Genomic DNA, 19,339 nt, shown 5'->3' with positions numbered 1-19,339 from the left:
ATCTGCACCCCTAGAAAAACCATGGAGAGACACTGCCCAGTTCCTGCCCAGGGGAGCCCAGGATGGAGCCCCAACACCCACAGCTGGGGACAGCGGTCACACCCCTGCAATGTCCAGGCAGGAATCTGGGTCCTTCTCCCTCGCAACTGGCCTGGTGGACAGAAAAGCTCTTGGGTCTCTCTCTGCCCTGGCTCCTGTTTACAGGGTGCTGGGGACAAGGGTCTCCATGGAACTGGAGGCTGGGAGAAGGAGCCTCCCAGGCCCAGAGGATGTCAGGGACTGAGTGACTCCCCACCCCCACCAGCCAGAGCTTTCCCTCCCTGACAGACTGAAGGATGGGCTGGTGGGATCGAGGCTCCACTGGACAGTCACACCTGCAGGAGCTGAAGCTCTGGCCAGATCACGGTTGTCCCTGCTCTCAAAGCCCTGGGGCCTGGAGCTGAGACGGGGCAGCCAGACCCAGATCTGACAGACCCCAGGCTCAGAGGCTGTGTCCCTGCAGATGGACCCCCACTGCTCTGGCCGCTGCAGACCCAGAGCATGCCTGCGTGGCTCGTCCCAACCCTCGTTCCTCCTGAAGTAGAAGAAATTGCAAATACACCAGTACCAACCAAGTGACATCGGTTGGGCCAGGCTGTGGGTCAAGATGGGGGTACCCCAGGACTTCCCTGGTGGTCCAGTGGTTAAGACTCCATGCTTCCACTGCAGGGGGCGTGGGTTTGATCCCTGGCCTAGGGTCCCCTTACCTTCACTGGGTCCTACCCGCCCGGGCCCAGGGATACCACCCTCTTTCCACCCAAGGAGCCCTTGGGAACTTGCCCCTCCCTGGCACAGGGTAGTGCCCGAGGGAGGCTGAGGCCAGGGGGGCAGATTCCAGCGGCCTCCAAGAGCACAGCTGGGTGGCTGATGGGGCCCCAGACCAGATGTGCTGCTCGGCACAAGGATGGCCCCTGCCCAGGGTCTCCTTGGTGCGATACCTTGGTCAGGGAACCCATCTGCGACCTGGCACCCAGGTGCTGGGGGAGGAAACCCTAACTCTTCCCCCTCTGCATCCAACCTGGGGGGCGCGAAGCAGGAAATGATATTAAGAGAAGCCCCTCCCTCCTCTGCCCAGACAGATTCCCAAGGACTAGACGGTGCTCAGCAAAGCTCTGAGGCTGAGGAGAGTTAAACTGCAGGTTTAGATTTCTCCCCTCTACAGTCTCTGTAATTATTTTTTCACTCAGTTAACTTTAATTAACCTGCTCCAGGCCTCCACGCACGGGAACGTGCGTGAATGCCGGGCTCTCTGGGCTGGCCCGAGCAGGGGTTTCCCACGGCCTCCCAGCTTTTATGTCTGGGAGGCAGCGCTGAGCCGGGCTCGGGTTGCCTCTGGAGTTGGCTCTGGAGTTGGGGTTCCAGCTGGCCCTGACCTCGCTGCAGTGGCCCCTGCCGCAGAGAGAGATGGCTGCTTCCTGCCGTCACCAGGGACACTCCCACCCTGGGCTTGCGGTGGGTGAAAATGGGTAGCCACGTGTCCCCAAAGGCTCAGACCCTGAAGCCCCTCATGAAGGGCTGTGGCCTCCCCCTCCATGGCTGCCCCAGATGGGACTGTCCTGGGGACCTGGCTCATCATCCTGCAAAGACACAGATGCGAGAGCGCGGGCCCCAGGCTCCGGGAAAGGACGAGGCCACTCTCAGCGCTGCCCACAGCATGCCCGGCACCCTGTGGTCTCCCAGGCCCTTCCCTCAGTGAAGACAGGCCCTGAGTGCAGGACCCACCGGGTAAGCCTATAAGCAAGGCCGCAGCTGTAAGGACACCCAGCTTATGCTGGCCGTGGTGTTGGCACACCTCCTGCAGCCACACCGGCCTGCAGAGTCAGACACGAGGCCAGGAGGCTGATCTGATCTAAGGAGGGGGAGAGGGAAGGAGAGAGGAAGGCGGGACGACAGGATGGCAAATTGATGGCCAGTGTACACAGCGGCCCGGTTAAACAGCTAATAAAGAGCTGCCTGATCTCGACCCAGAGACTCTATTGGATGAGAAAAGGGGACTCAGACGCACATGTGATCATCATCGCACTGTCTGTACAGTGGCTGGCCCTGCAGAAGTGAGTACAGAGAGCTGGTCAGTCCCTTTTTCTTCCTAATCTGTCACACTGTCGCCGTTCAAGCCAGTATCGATTCCCCTTGTCCTGCAGCCACGACCTGTCCTCGCTTGTTTCTGAACCTGCCCAAACCAAGTCCGCCCAGTGGAGCCAGGCTCCAGCAGCCCATGTGCCTGGAGCCAGGATGAGGACCACATCCCCGCCCCCAAATCTGGGGGAGAAGAGAACACAGCCCCAGGACCTGCACCTTCACTGTGGCAGGAGCGTCAACCATTCAAGTGTCTCATTTCAGTGACTCTTTTTTTTGTTGGCCCCCAAGAGAATATAAGCCCCTTCCCCCACCAGCCCAGGGAAGCTGGTGTTAGAGTTGTGTTTGGCTTCCCCTGCCCAGACCCAGCCCTTAAGCCTCAGACCCCAGCCTTCCCCCGCCCCCGCCACCCCCCCACCCCCCGCGACACTCCTCCCAGTGGGGGCTCTCACTGAGAGACCATCTGATTGGCTAACTCCCTGCTCCACGTAAACAAGAATCAAAGGTTAGCATGCCTCCCCTCCTGGGAGACTAGTTCACAGTCTGGCTCAGTCTTCAGTGCCCCAGGAGGGGGCCAACATCACATTATCCATAGGAACGTCCTTCCTTTAAAGGGAGGTAGCTGAGAGGTCACCAGCAGACCACCAGACACTCCAGAGGGTATGCACATCTGATCCACTACTGTTCCCATGAGGGTCCTTGTCTTCAAAGTCACACGTTATTTTCAAGGCCGTGGGGAGAGCTGTCCAAAGGCTGTCTCCCTCTCCAGGGAGTTGAGCTGCTGCCTGGGAAGGGGACACCACACTCTACCACAGGCTGGGGCCGGGCTGCCCGGGGGCCCATAAACACATTCACCGGCCTCCGCCCCCAGCTGGGAGGACTGGGGCATCCTCTGCACGTGCTGCATCACCCTCGGCTCTGACGACAAGTGGAAAAGCCTCCCCTACTTCCCTGCTTCCCTTCCAAGGCCAACAGACAATAAGAAAATTCAAATAACTGGGGGTGGAAGGGGGAGGGGTGAGGCAAGAAAAATAAACAGCCCGCTGAGTTTTCAGAAGGTCCTGCCCTTCTCCCAATTCCTAGCGCTCCCAGCGGCTTCTCTCCCTGAGGCCTGAATGACACCACCAATTTTTACAGTAAGAAAAAGAAATCCAATTAATCTTGTAAACACCTCCTGGGACACAGGGCAGGGCCAAGGATTTCTCCTATTTCCTTATTTATCTGATTTAAAAATTCGTCTCTAGAAAATTCACTTCAGGGCACAAGCAAGGACTTGGGAATTCAGCCAACAAAACACACGCACCTCCAGTGGCGAAGGGCCGGCAGGCAGACGGACGGACGGCTCCAAGGACACACGTGGCTGTGGAGGCTCCAAGGCCCAGACACTCGCCCCAGTCACCCAGAGGACTCTGGGTCCCGCTGGAGGCAGCAGGATGCATCCAGCCACATGCCCACCGGGTGCACTCACTTGGTGTGCAGACCCCGGGCCCAGGAAAGTTCTCTGTCTAGTCAGTCTCCTTCTCTAACCGGGCAGGAGCGAAGCAGGAGCGAAGAATGACGTCCCTCCCAGCTGAGGGTTCCAGGAGAAGCTGCTCATCGGGAGACAGGCTGCTATGGCAACTTGAGGAGAATGGAGCCAGGCACTGCCGTCACCTTGAACCTGGCACCAAGCGTTCTGCCAGGGCAGCAGAGGGGGCTGCGCCTCCAGCTCTGCCCCGCACCGAGGCTGGCGCTGGGGCTGACCTCCCGGCTTCCCTCCTCAGCCTCCTGGCCTCAGTAACTCATCTGCTCTTTGCTGAAACAAAGCACACAGCCCAGTCCCCTGAGAACACCACCTCCATCTGTTTTGTCAGACGAGTTCCTCCATGTGTGTGGCTCCTGCTTACTTCTGAGATGGGGTTCTTCTTGATTTCAGGTCCTTAAAATCCTGCAGCTAATTATAACTGCTCTCACGGCAGTGGTGGAAGCAGCAGCAAACTCTGGGACGAGTCCCTCCAGTTTTTATGCCTAGGCATAAAGTTGCAATGCTCTGTGAGGATGACAAATGGCTGCAAGTGCTGAGACTCTGAGGCGGGGCTGCAGACTCCTGCCCCACCGCTGCCACGTGTGTGTGTGTGTGTGTGTGTGTGTGCGCGCGCGCGCGCGCGCGCGCGCGCGCGCGCTGACCTGGGTCCTGAAATGGCCAGGGCCCAGCCTTGGCACACCCAAGTAGGCATGACAGCACCCCATTCCTGGGGGAAGCAATTCACCTGATATGCATCCCCTGTTACAAGGCAGGGAGTCCTTCCAATCCCCCATGCTCTCTGCAGGGGGAGGGAAAGGGGACGCTAAGGTGAAGGCCGAGGCATAAATCAGGCTCAAACAGCCCCAAGCCATATCCCCACTGCCCCACTGGGAACACCACAGCCCAGCTTCCCACCACTGCGCATACAAAGAGGATGAACGGAAGACGAACAGCCACAGCAAGAGGGTCCTGAGAGCCTGGCCAAGCTGTCACAGGCTGCAGTGCCTTCCACTGCTACTCTGGGTATCATCTCTGCCCAGAACGTCTTATATTTTCAGGGTGTTTTATGACAATGGAACAGGGTCGTGGAGTAGTAATTCTACAGGTAGAAAAACTGAGTCCCTCCCCACCCCTGCCCTGGCTGTACCTCCAATCTTGTGAGCATGTGTACCTCAGTTACAGCCCTTCCCGAATGTGTGGAGAGCATTCACATGCCTGTTTCAGACTCTCTGCTCATCTCTGTACTCCCGGCACTTAGCACAGTGCCTGGCACAGGTGATCGATAAACTTCGCTGCATGTTGAATGAGCATGAGTTAATAGACAGAGGTGATTGGGCCATCCGGAGAGAGGCACTCCATGAACCTGGAATTTTAAAAAGGTCACTTATGTTTCAGGGAGCTGTGGGTTTGTTTCGATCAGGTCTGGCTTGGAATCAGGTCCAATGAGTAGTCCAATCCTATGACTGAAGAAGAGACAAGGAACTGAGCTCCACCAGGGAGCCCAATGGAACCTGACAGCTCCCAAACACCCGAGGCACACGCACCACCAGGATCCTCATGTTGGTGGGGCGGGTTTCCAATCATGGGGCTTGAAGACTCGTAGACTTGTAGAGGTAAATGACGACTCTATTTCTATATATACACGTGTATTAACACACACAACACGTGCACAAGCAAATATACAAGTAATTTAGAGGCTGTAAAATGGATGATTCCCAAACCTTTAAAATACAGTAGGATGACAGGAAACTCCCAGACAAAACTGGAGGTTGAACGTGTTGATCAAAAGCCAATGAAGCAACACATGGAGTAACATGGATGAAGCTTGAGGACGTTATGCTGTGTGAAAGAGGCCAGTGACAACAGGACAAACACTGCGATTCCATGTAGTCAAATTCAGAGACGGGAAGTAGAATAGTGGTTACCAGGGGCTGCAGGGGAGGCAGGGAGGAACGGGGCATTATTAATTAATGGGTACAGACTTTCAGTTGGGAAAAATGAAAAAAGTCCTGGAGATGCAGAGTGGTGATGGCTACACAACAATGTGAATGTAGTTAATGCCTCTGGACTTAAAAATGGTTAAAATGGTAAGTTTTCTATTATATATATATAAATAACAGTAAGAATAGCAATTTTACTGCAATAAAAAAAAATCAATGAAAGCAAACTGAGCAGAAATCACTATGTTATCATTTTGCTCATCCCACAGGTGACTGGGTGTGGGCCCAGAAGCTGAGGAGGACCAGAATGGTCAAGTTCACGCCTGTGTGAAACATGACCAGGACACAGAGGAACTAAGTTTACGAACCCAGGCAGCCCCCACACAAGCGACCAGATGTCATGGGATGGACACAAGGCTCAGAGCGGAGCTCAGGTTCTGGGCCTGGCTGCCCCTCCAATTAACTGTTGACCCTCAGGGCTTGATTTTCCTAACCTTGAAATCAAGGTGCGTCCAAAATATGCACTATAGGTGAGTTTCCAAATTCCTTGCAGCTCTGGAGTGAGACAAACACCTATCCTGGAGAACAGAAAGGCACCTTGGGAATTTTATCTGCGTGAGGCCACTTTCAGGTCCCTCCCCCACACCTGCTGACTATCCCTTGCCACAAATCTGGGTCAATGCTGTGCCCCTATGGACCAAAGCTGCCAAGCTGTTTCTCTTCGAGATAACTCTGTCCTCATTTGAGGGGGCAAGGGACGCTGATGCAAGTGTCCAACTGAAAAAATGTGTTCTCAGGTTCTTTCTGATCTACCCCTGAGGCCTGGATGGTTGAGGCGAGTCTCTCCTGGGTCCACTCTCTACCTAGGTTACCACTGCTCTGTGTTTGAACCCACTGAACCCAGTTGGGACAGTGTCTCACCTAATGATAAAAATCATTTTAAGGCAGAAATCTAAACAGGGCTAATGATTTGAATCCCACTGTATCCATGGTCAACTTTGTCATTTAAAAATCTTTAATTCTTAAACAATGGAAAAGGGGCAGCATGAGGCGTCCTTGCGGTGATGGAAATATCCTCTGTCTTGACTGTATCAATGTCAACGTTCTCACTGTGAGATTGGACTGTAGTTTTACAAGATGTTACTATTGGGGGAAACAGGATAAAGGGTACACAGTATTTCTCTGTATTACTTCTTACAACTGTATGTTAATCTATAATTATTTTGAAATAAAAAGTTTAATTAAAAAAATCAAGAACTTAAAAAGAAAAGGTACTGGCCTTTCAGCTCACGCATAATGGAAGCCCATTCTAATGTTGTGCACGTAAATAACAGATAACCATTTTCACGGATTAGCGCCATCCTCTGTTGAATAAGAAACATTTTAAAGGTAAGGGACTATGCCTTTAACGGGAAAATTTGATGTGTTAGCAACTACTGGTTGATCTTTGTGTATTTTTCAATTGCAAATTGCACTTAAAAAATGCAAACAATTATTAATATTGATTTGGACTAAAACAATATTGAATTTCAATGTATTTCCGGCTCTTTCATGAATCTCCCCCTGGATAATACTCTTTTATCATAATCAATGATAAAAGAGTATTTGCATGCTCGATTTCTTGTCAGTGAGGGACGCTGAAGACGGCTGATGTGATCCATGGATACTGAACTTCACAGGGACAAGGTTGGCTCCAGAGTCCTCTGCCAGGTTCTCAAACTTAGCAGCTGGGACAAACTTTCAGGGCCACTTTCCCCTCTGGTCTTTATCCAAACCGATATTACAGAGCACAGGCTATGAACAAATGCTCAAGGCCTGGAATGGGACTTAGTGTCACAGTTTTTAGGGGAAACGGAAAAGGAATAGACATTTGTCATGCTTTGTTAACGAACGTTCCAGGCACTATGTGGGATACCACATAAACATCTCATTTAGCTTTCACACAATAACCTCTTGAAGTGAAAATCTTTATCCCTATTTGTCACAGGCTTTGGTTCTCTATAAGGAGATGCTGTGATGGAGTCTGGGGTACAAGATGTTTATCAAGGCTCAACATTTATGAAGGGAAAAGGGAGGAAGGGGGAGTGAGCAGAAGTCGGTCAGGGATTCAGGTCCAACATAGCCTGGATGGGAACTCTGGAGTAGGTGCTGGCTGTCAGAGCACCCTGCCGCAGGCAGAAATGGCTCCGCCTGGATGCCTCTACCTTACTCAGTAGCTGGATGTGGGGTGCCCAGGGAAGGGCATGACCCGGGATAAGGCAGTTTGCTGCAGATCCCTAAGGAGCTGACGGCTGACCACCTGTCCCGCGGGTGGTCAGTGAGTCCTTCCTGGAAGGGGATCCAGGCAGCACATCTCCAAGTCCACTGCTCTGTTTTACAGATGATAAAATTAAGACCCAGAGAGACTGTCAAGGTTACACGGTAAATAAGCCATCCCAGATCTGTTTGTCTTGCTTCTTCCAAACAAAAGCGTAGATCAGATTATCCTGACCTTCAATTACTGAGGCACGAAGGTTTGAAAGTCTCCAGAGGAACATGCAGAAAGTTTGACTGCGTAAGCAGATACCTTTGTTTCACCTGCAACGCGCACGACTAACATCCCTGCAACACGCATGCGTCTGGGTGCACACACACGCTTACTTCTTGGCAATTAACTCATTGCTAATGGTAGGTGGGGACGTGGATTATCTGGGTTAAAAGTTCCCCTGACGGTACGGCCTGGAGAGCATCTCCCCACAGTAGAGCCTCTGGATCTTGCGAAGTGCAGCAGACGACGTACGAAGCCGCACGGCCTCCTTTTACTTTTAGAAAGCACTGAGCTACTCACACTTTCCAGCTGCTTTGAAATCCACAGCCACAGCAGGGAAAATTACAGGGAGGAAAAAATTGCATATTTACTTCTCAAAATTGAAAGTTGGGTATAATATGAACAGAAAGGAGTGTATGAGTAAACCCAGAATGCCCTGGGCCCTGGCAGAGTGCAGCTGCCTCTAGTTGCAAACTGAATCCACAGACTCCAGAGGAGTAGAGAATGGCTAGGAGGCTTGGCTTCCTTCCAGGGAATCCCTCTCCCTGCGGCTGGCGCAAGGAAGCCCCAGAGGACTTGCTTTTGTGCTCCCAGCTGCCAAAAGTGCCTGGCACAGAGGAGGTATTCGGGCAACGTGTAGTGAGTGATGAAAGGCTAGGAGGAGGAGGGAGGAAGGGAAAGGATGCTTGTACACTAAGGCCGGCTGGGCGCTTTGAGTTGAGGTCATGTGGAGCCCAGCAGGTGTGCCCTGGGTGTCCTGTGGGAGCAGGCTGGCCTTTCTAAGCTGGTACCAAGGCTGACCGCCACATTCATGATTCCTACCAGTCCAGCATGATTTCCCCTGGAGCTCTTCTCAGAACAGGCTGCTGGTTCCTTCCGATCTAAGGGCTCAAAGACTAAGGATATGGCAGAATAACCAAGTTGTCTCTGTCCTGACTGTTCCGTGGAGAAGTGGGTCTCTCTCAGGCTATCAGGATGGGGCCAAGGCTGTGAGTGACCTGGAAGTCCTAATGAGCAGCTATGCATGAGGTAGGAGCCTGCCTTCTCCATGAGACTCTGCCTCATGTCTCCTTCCACTTGACTTCCTGTATCTCAAGTCTCCTCCCCCTCAATGCCTTTTCACCACAGGGCTGGAAAGACATAAATTTAGGACCAACCTCCCCTCCCTTCCCTCTCCCCCGACATCCAACTGTACACTTGGTCCCATGTTCCTGTCCTGTCTATCTTTTCCAGCCCCTCAGTGTGGCTAATTCAGCACCGGGGTCCTGGACAGCTCCCCACCCCCACACCACTTCTGGCAGTGCATGTGCTGTCCCTCCCTTTTCAAAACCGTCTGAGGGCACCCTGTTGCCGAATAGTCCAAGTTTAAATGTCTCAGCATGTCCCACAAGGCAAGTGAGTATCCGGTCTCATCTCTCACCATTCCCTGACAGCCCCCAGGCTGGGTGAGAGGCATCCAAAGAGCCCCTGGGCTTTCCTCCAACACAGGTAAGAGTGAGAAGTTAGTGTAGAGAAAAGACCACTGGGCTCTGAGTGTGTGCTACTCTCAGCACTAAATTTTCTCCCTAGGAGACTTTGGGGATCATCATTTTACATCTCTGAGCTTCAGTTTTCCCAACCAGTAAGTCAGTCCCAGGTGGACTGATACCACAGGGCTATTTGTGAAGATTCCTGCTGTGATGGGATGCTGTCCTGGGGTGGAGGAAAGAGACTCAGGGCAGGTGGGGTGAGCTTCTGAGTCCCAGTCCCTTCCCTGCAGGGCACGTGCTCTCCATGGTTGGTCTTGTCCTTCTCTCCAAACAGTTCTGCTGACTTCTCTGCTTACCCTGAACAACATACAAGGCAGGGGGAGGGGTTCTGGTTTTTCTCTCCCTGAGCCTGCAGCCTCTTTTCTGCTGCCCTGCGTCCTGGATGTTCTCATCTTTCAGCTTCAAGGACACAGGTAGAAAAGGGTTTAAACCTTTATGATCCCTGGACATGGCACTCTATGGCATGTTTGCCAGGCTGGAGTGGTGGGCAACACCCAGTGAGCTGGGAGCATCTGAAAACAGAATGGCATCAACACAGGGCCCACGTTATGCCCTATACCACTCTGCATGCAAAGGGTCACTTGAGCCTTGACTTTTTACATGGTTGCTGAAAACAGGAAGACACAGGTGCAAATACACATTTTTATGACGAGACTCAGACTGGCCAATCGATGGTCTTCAGTGAACATTTGTTTAAAGCAGCCCTGTCCTATAATAACCGTAAGACATTTTAATATGAAAATTCTTTTAAAGTAACCCTTGGTAGCAGATCCAGACCTTCAGATTTTCTGGTTTGAAAACCTGGATTTTTAACTTGATATTTCCTGATTCTTAAATTGGTAATGTACATTTTAAAAACCGACTTGACCCAATAAAAACTCATGTCCAAGTTGGATTTGGCCCGGGGTCCACCCATTACCAGTCCTGCCATGAAAAGCATAGCCTGGATTGGGGAAAAGCACCCAACCTCTGGATAAAAATGACACCTAACAGTTCAAGGAATTTTTGTGCAAAATCATCTGAGGGGAGAGAAAGCTTGTGAGTCAGCTGAAGTGGAGTGAGACTGCAGCAGCCTCGCTGGTCAGGAGCTGCTTCCTACAGCTCTGTAACCAGATGGCACTCACGCAGAAACAGGGCCTTCCAGCCCAGGGCATCTGTCTCCACCTGGAGGACAGTCACTGTGGTAGGACAGGGGAGTAGTGACACAGTATCCCAACCCAGCAGTCACACACACACACACACACACACACACACACTCGTATGCACCTGTTATGGGTTGAATTGTGTCCCCCCAAATTCATATGCTGAAGCCCTAATCCCCAGTACCTCAGAATGTGACCTTACTTGGAAACAGGGTCATCGCAGAGGTAATTAATTAAGATGAGGTCACACTGGAGTAGGTGAGCCCCTAATCTAATAGGGCTGATGTTCTTATGAAAAGGGGAAATCTGGACACAGACATGCACACAAGGAGAATGTCCTGGGAGGATAAAGGCAGAGATCTACAAGTCATGAGATGCCAAAGACTGCCAGAAATCCCTCAGAAGCTTGCGGAGAGGTCTGGAACAGATTCTCCTTCACCACGCCCAGAAGGAACCAACCCTGCAAATGCCTTGATCGCAGACGTCTACACTCCAGAATGGTGAGACAGTATTTTTCGGTTGTTTAAGCGCCCCCCTCATCTGTGGTACTCTGTTATGGCAGCCCCGGCAAAGGAATACAGCTCCTGGGGCGGAAGGCTCAACCCCCACCCATAGGGCAGCGTCCTCGGTGGGACAGGAAGGAGCTGGGGTGTTGCCAGGAGACCAGCTCTTGCCTGGTTCGGTGGTTGCCATCAACTGTGTGCAGTGTCAGACTAAGTGTTTGCCATGAGCCCTGTGACAACCAGCATGTGTTTGGAGGTGAGCAATAGAAAACCCAGCTCGGTGGGAATCCCGAAGTTTCATGGTGTCACCAGGACCCAGGTCCTTCCTGTGGCTCTACTCCTCTGTCCTCAGGCAGGTTTTATCCTCAGACGGCTCCTTCACGGTTGTGCGATGGCTGAGCCGCGGTCCAGCTCACAGGCATCCTCGTTACATCCAGCAGGACAGAGGGAGCCCCGTCCCCAGCTGGATCCCAAGACAATGGCACCTCTGGGGCTGGGGGAATGCCTTCTGTTGGTGGATGCAGGCCTGGGTTCCTGGAGCCAGTGGGATGGAACTGGCCTCCCTGGAGCTGAGGGTGGGGTCAATCCCTCCCAAACCCAGAGACTAGGGTACGAGCTGGGGAGGGGGGATCCAGAGCTGGCCACTGAGCTCACTGCACAATTATCTCCTTCGCTCCATATAAAAGCCACATGAACACGTATAACCCCCATTTTATAGATGAGGAAACAGACTTAGAGAGGCTGAATAACTTACCCAAGGCCACACTGCTAGGAAGTGGTGGAGTCAGACTTGAATTCAGGTCTAAGTCCAAAGGACGTGCTCTCCACCACTCCTCCTGTTGAGCCCTGGAACTAACCCTGACTGTGACCAAGGAAGCCACATGCCAGGTACACGCCAGCACAGACCTGTGTCGGTCAGTGGGGAGGTGGTCAGGGCTGCTCTGCCGCTCTCGGGAGCCCTCTCTAAGCCACACCCTGCCCGCAGCTCTGGCCTGCTGGCTCCCAAGCAGATACTGGCCTTGGTGAGAGCTTGAGGGACAGTGAGAGCAAGGAAGGTCCCAAGAGGGCCCTCAGCTCATGCGTGGAAGCGTCTGTAACTACATGTGTGCACACACATGTGTGAGCGTGCAGACGTGTCTCTGTGATTCCGTCCTGTGGATTGAGTGGGTGAAGGGCCGGGTATGTGTGCCTGGCCTGGGTGAGCATGTGTGTAAGTGGACGTGTGTGTGTGAGTGGATGCGTGTGCGTGTGTGTGCCCCTGTGTGGCGGTTCCAGAACCTCCCACCCCTCTGCCCTGTGACCACCAGCAGGGAGCAGTCCAGCTGCAGCCCAGGCCGTTCCCAGCTCCTGGCCACCAGGACACAGACCACAGCAGCCCTCGCTCCCAGATCAGCGGTGCTCCCACACCCCCAGCTGCTGCCTGGGGTCAGGCCTCCTTCCTGGCAGAGGAGAACAAGGCTCCCTTTTCTGCAGGGCCCGGAGGGAAGGTGGCGGGAGGGTGGGCTGCGGGGGGCAGTGCTCAGGGGTGGCAGCCCAGAAAGGCCATCTGTGCTGTGCCTCCCACTCTCCCCACTCCGTCCCTTTCCGCCTCAGGGTGCATCACTCTGGCGACCCCTGGGAACTGGAAGCTAATTTTCCATGATCATTAGCGATGGAAAGACCTCAGGTTCTGCCTTTAATTAAAGTCAAACGTGGGGCTGAGGAGCAGCGCTGCATGCAGGCATCCTCTCCTCACTTGTAGAACCATACGCAAGTAATTAAGCCAGGCACGGAAGCCATAATTAAAAATTTCACAAACCCCCTCATTAGCTGAGCAGCCTGCACAGAGCAGTGGAACCGAGCCCCTCCCTCCTGTCGGTAGCAGTTCCTACAGATGGTTGATTGGGGCTGGGGGAGGGGGCAGGCTGCACCTAGCTGACCGTGCACCTGGCAATGAGCCGGCAAGACTCCTGACCTCCCAGGCCAGCAGTGATGACCTCTCACCTCTATCTAGGAAGCTTCTAGCCAAGGGCTAGGCTCCCAGAGTGTAACGGGTGGATCCATGTTCATACCCCCACCCCCCCACCCCCAGGTCAAGGAGGACCACGACACAGGACCCTGGTCCCAAATCTCACAGTCTCCCTGGCTTGGGTCCCATCTGTGCAGGGCGGGATGCACTGACGACGCGGGAGAAGGGTCTCAGCTAGCGATTAGAGATGGCACCAGTCGGACATCCTCAACCCCCCCCCACCCCCCAGTGTGCCCAGGAGGGAAGCGGGACCCTCGGATGGAGGCAGGCTCAGCAGATCCCTTCTCTCTCCCAGCAACTGTGTGTCCCTTCAACTCCTGCCATGCACACAGATGTCCCCAGGCCTGGTGGCCGCTGTGCAGCAAGTGACCCAAAGGCCCTAGACAGGATACCTCCACACACCCCAGAAACACTCCATCAGCCCCAGCTTCAGTCAGCTTTCAGACAGCTGTGAGTGGGGTGGCATGGCAGCCTCGCTGTTCCAGACATTCTCTGGCCCCCTCTCCCCCGGCCCGAGTCTCAGCCCCTGTAGACATCTGGTCCACCTCTTGTCCTGAATCGATCCTGCCCTGCCGCTCACCGCAAGCATAATCTCCACGTGCCCTCTAACACTGCCAGATGAATATTCACTTGTCCCGATCGCCACCACTTGTTTTCCGTCTGGCCTGATCAATGGCGCTCCTCTGAAGGAAGTGTTCTCGCCAGAAGCATCGATCGACACCTGGGAAGCTGCCCGGCGTGCGTGGGGACAAGATGTGTCCTCCCGGCCATGACCAGCTCACCTCATCTGCAGACCACTGGCCCTGTGCTGGGCCAGGGCGTCCACACAGCCAAAACTGGCTCTCAGCAACTGGCTCTCCTTTTGTGGATTTGGGGATCTTATGGGGCCACAGGAAGTCACGGAGCCCGAGATCTGAGTTCTGTCCTGCTCAGGTCAGTCTCCACCCAGAGGAGGTCCCATCTGAGCCTTCTACCAGGTCCCCGACTGAGCCCTTTCCACCATCCTCGTGGTTCAGGAAATGTCATTTCTCTTCTGCCTCTTCTCTGGCAAACAGAAGGGATGCGAGCCCTTCTGCCAAGGGTCCTCAGACACATCCCTCACCGCCCTCCCCCCCACCCTGCTCCCAGCATGCTGTTCTCGGAAGCTGACCCAGGGCAGCTGTGCTTTTGTTCCTCATCTGTTCTCAACATGTTTTGACGGTCAACTCTGCAAGTCAGCTCAGGGATCCCTTCACTTCATTCACCCTCCAAGCCAAGCTGCCCTGATGGTCAGAGCCCTTGTCCCACTTCCTCTTACTGTCCCTCCACATTTCCTGGTTACAAACGCAACTGCCTAAGAACCTGCACTTTCAGCCACTGACACAGGATAGTACACAAAAGTGAGCCAATACACTTGGGTGGGGAAGGGGACTGTCCTACTGATACAAACCATATATAAATCTTACTTTTTGACCCAATTTGATTTTTTTTAAATAAATTTATTTATTTATTTTTGGGCTGCGTTGGGTCTTCGTTGCTGCACACGGGCTTTCTTTTGTTGCGGCGAGTGGGGGCTACTCTTTGTTTTGGTGCGCGGGCTTCTCATTGCGGTGGCTTCTCTTGTTGCGGAGCACGGGCTCTAGGCTCACAGGCTTCAGTAGTTGTGGCTCGCGGGCTCTAGAGCACAGGCTCAGTAGTTGTGGTGCACGGGCTTAGTTGCTCCACAGCATGTGGGATCTTCCCCGACCAAGGCTCAAACCCATGTCCCCTTCATTGGCAGGTGGATTCTTAATCACTGTGCCACCAGGGAAGTCCCTCCCAGTTTGATTCTTTAAAATTCATTGTGAAACATTTCAGATAGACAAAAAAATATTAAAATAATATAAGGAACAACCAGTGCACTTACCCTTAGCTTAAAGAATAAAACAATTACCAATATTTGGAATCTCTTTTGTACCCCTTCCTACTACTTAACCCCTCCCTCCCCCCTAGAGGTAACCACATGTGTTAAATACTTAATGAGCACCTACTATGTGCCTGGCACTGTTCTAGGCAATTAGGATCTACTGGTGAACAAAACAAACAAATATCCTGCCCTTGTAGAATTATATTCCAACCAGGAGAGAGATAGTGCTACGAACATGGTAAATGAGTAAACTACAAATAACTCTAGAGGGTGATAAATGCTATGGAGAAAAGAATAACAGCTGGGTGACGGGGATGGGAGAGCTGGAGGCTAGAGGCAGTCTCAAGACCTAAGCATGTGGGAGGAGGCCTCCTTGAGAAGTGACATTTGAACCATGTGGGTATCTAGGGAACAGCCTGTGCAAAGGCCCTGGAGTGGGAGCATTCCTGACTCCCAGTATGTTGCAAAGAAGTGAACATAAGGAAGATGAAATGAGATAAGGTAAAAGAAGTAATGAGGGGCCAATCATGTGGGCTGTTGAAAGGATGTCGGCTTTGACTCTGAGTGAGATGGGGGACAGTGGAAGGATATTATGACTTGGATTTCAGCAGGACCCCTCTGGCCATGTAGATAGGCAAGGGCAGAAGCAGGCGGGTCAGGGAACAGGCAACCATAATAATCCAGGTGAGAAATTTCAGCTGTAACATGAAAATCTGCGTCTGCCATTCTCATGAGAATTGGTACTCTTAGAAGAGGTCTTTATTATGATGTTGAAAATTATATGTTTTTACTTTGTTGCTCTGATATCAATGTGTATCTCAGGTCCACTTGCTGAGCTTTTCTCATGTAAATATTCTAGTTCCTGAGAAAACTGTAAGTTACTCTTCATGTCAAGCCTGGCCCTCCCAGCTGTTTTTCATACCTAGAAGTGCAGGAAACTCAGTTGCCTGGTATATGTGAATGAAATGGAAATGAGATAATGAGACACACAGTGATGACTGGAAGGAGGGCGATGGAGTGGCCAGGCTGCTTGGGTCCAAATCCCAGCTCCATCACTTACCAACTGTGTAGCCCTGAGCAAGTGACTTAAGCTCTATGTGCCTTGGTTTTCTCATCTGCAAAATGGGGGTAATAATGGTTTCCTCCCAAAGTTGTGATAAGGACTAAATGGGAAGTGCCTGGCACACAGGGAGTGCTCCATCATGTTAGCGGGTGCTTTGGGGAAGACGAACAGCGCTCCCCGAAGCGTTCCTCTCTCGAGCAAATCCATCAACCTGGACCTGGAGAAACAACTCCCTCTCGCAAAGCCTGAATGACAGCAAGAAATGGGAGTTGTGGAAGCTTCCAACGGGGGTCTCCGAGAAATGTCTCAGGGACTCAGGCTAATAGGCAGACCCACAGAAAAATGTGACGCTCCTGGAAAGGGCTTCCATGAAACTGGCCCTTGAGCACGTCTTCAAGAAGGGAAAATGAGCAGCCGTTCCAAGCACTATGGCTCTGCAGCCAGCACTGGCCTTGGGCTACCTCTACTGCGTGTGTCATGATGAGCAACGGGGTTGGTATATATTTCAAAGTACCGTGTTTGCAAAACTATTTCAATCATGTCTGCTGAGTATGCCAGACACTTCAGAATGATCAATTTCAAAAGTTTGATGCAGTTGGTCTTTTCGCTGATGATTAAAAACATGGTAACGTCTACCTTCAGCCTGTTTACTCACCAAGCACTTTGGACAATTTCAGCTCAGACCAAGAGAACCCAGTGTGCAGTCCAAATTCAGAGAATTAAGAGAACAGCACGGCATCCAATGCATTGGGTTTGGGTGGGTGTTTCTGGTTGTTGTGAGGTGTTTTGTTTTGTTTTGTTTTGACATAATTATTTTACTAGCAAGGTTGAAGTCTTCTAAAAAAACCTGGCAAATGCTGAAGCTTGGCAGGGAATGATGGAGTATATTCTGAAAATATTTGTGAGGTTTTCCCTTGTATTCACACACACACACACACACACACACACACACACAGCCCTTGTCTTGAATGTGGCATTGCAAACACACCCTTAATGGAAGTCTAATATTATTTTCCAATTCAGCTCATTTACTTCGAAGAAATTTGACTCCAGTTCAGAGACATAATCTATTCTACTGGTAGCCTCCAAGGCTTAGGAAAACAGCACTTCCTCTCTGATCACCTCCAGAGCCAGGGGTCACACACACCGAGGTAGCTATGCACGGTTTCCTTTATCACCCATTCAGCACAGCTAATAGCCAAATAATAGATCTGACCTTTTGCAAAACTTTTAGCCTTCCACCCTTGTAATGAATTCCTCCGGGCTATGTTCTCAGTTTCTTCACTAAGGCAAGGTCTGGCTGCCGTCAAGGTAGTTTTCATGGGAATTTGCAGTAAGGTGAGAATCTGTATCCTTTAGGACTGCAAGAGTTTTGCACAGACTCGTGACAAGATCCTGATGATGCTAGTTTCTTTCATGTGACATAGAGAATGACGTTTTGCAGGAAAAAAAAATTAGACCCACAGGTTTTAGAATAAATTTCATGTGATCTTGGTCCAAAATATTTTAAGATGGGAGGGTGGTTTGGCATTGACTGCCCAGATTTTCCAGTGCCTCAAGGAAGGTGACCCCATCTTTGCAAGAGACATAAATCTACCCTTGATACCAGCCTCATGTGTCATCATCGTCAGTTACCTCAAAAGGGACAAAGAAAGCAAAACCTGAGTCTTGATGCTCAATTTGATTTGCAGATGGCAGTGGGACCTCCACGGCCAGCAGCCAGAGGGTAGTGGGGCAGGCCCGGCATCCATCCACACGCAGGCTCCAAGAAGCAGGAACGTGGCGGTGGTTTGTTTCACATAAAAAGTCGTGAGCACAGTGTAGTGGCGCCTGTGGTGATGGAAATGATCTTACTTTGATTTCCAGCTCGTGTAGTGTTAGGACCAACTTCAACTCTTGGAATGGATAAAACTGAAGATGTAACAAGCTCACAGTCCCTTTTCTGTGCTACTCTCTAGTAAATACAAAAATCAAACTTTTCCTCAAAGCATATCCTCACTTTAAAACAGAAAATGCTTCTGTTTATGACATGTAATGGGAACCACAGGGCACACGGCAACATAAGCACACAATGACGGTCCACAATATACACAAGTGTCACAGAGCAAAATCTCTTTTGTTCGAAATTCTGCAGAGCCCCACCCACCAGAAGAATTGTAAAAAGCTTTCCTTTCTATAGTTTGATTATGAAAATATAATTTTATACTTTGAACCCTCCCCACAAAACACCTCTCCAATTATGAAATATCCTTTTTCAAGCATTTCAAATCCTCCTCTCCCTCCCCAGATACTGATACACTTGCCTGAGCTTTATCTGCCTGTCCCTCTTCCTCCCATCTCCCTGGAGAAGTGCTGCTGTCGACGACCACCTCTGGGGAAGGTGGTGAAGCAACGCCACTTGCTTTCCAAGCCCTAATTGCTCAGAGCCTTTCTTTCCCTCCCCACAAAGCCACAGCACCTCTTCCCATCTTGGTTAGGACCAAGCCCCAACACCCAGCACGGTAGAGGGTGGACTTCCCCGAGGCTGTGTGTTCTCCCAGCCCCATGATGAAGACCAGTGGAGGTTCTCAAAAGGAAGGCAGGGGTTTAAGCAGCGTGCCTAGCATGGAAAACCCAGGGTCCCCAAGCTCTAAGCCTCTATCTATCTATCCCCTGGCAACAATCGCTCAGATGCAGTTTAGTTAATTTCCTTCCACACCATCTCTGGGCATGACTCAGCACTCATGGCAGCCTTCCTGCATACAATAGCAGAGGGGGCAGAGTGGTGGGCATGAAGGGACCTCAGTATCATCCTTTCTCAAGCAGAGACAATTAAAAACCAAGCGTCAGATTTGCTCTCTGACATGTGCAGCGTTATGGCCACTCTCATTCTTTCCCTCAGGCCCTGTTGTTTTAGGATGATATGAAGTAACTCTAAAAATGGCCAATATTTCTCCCCCGACACAAAGGCATAAATCACTACATCTTTGGTGCTTTCTCTGTGGTATCGATTCTTCTCAGATCGAAGGCAGATGGTTCCGATATGGCATCATCTAATGCTCCCCCAGCTTGATTTATGGATTTCTTTGTGCATTACCTGAACATAAACCAGTCTTGCGTTATTTCTTGCACACTTGTCAAATT

The 19,339-nt window shown here is 51.6% G+C and overlaps 1 protein-coding gene across 1 annotated transcript in view; it reads right to left on the bottom strand.

Moving 5' to 3' along the window:
* CHST8 (carbohydrate sulfotransferase 8) overlaps positions 1-19,339 on the bottom strand; it is a 121,077-nt gene that overhangs the window by 65,989 nt on the left and 35,749 nt on the right. The gene's annotated exons all lie outside the window — the stretch shown is intronic.

The sequence above is a fragment of the Orcinus orca genome, chromosome 20, assembly GCF_937001465.1.
Source record: "Orcinus orca chromosome 20, mOrcOrc1.1, whole genome shotgun sequence".
Classification (NCBI taxonomy): Eukaryota; Metazoa; Chordata; class Mammalia; order Artiodactyla; family Delphinidae; genus Orcinus; species Orcinus orca.
Note: the sequence above shows the minus strand (reverse complement) of the source record. Positions and strands in the feature narration are given on the sequence as shown.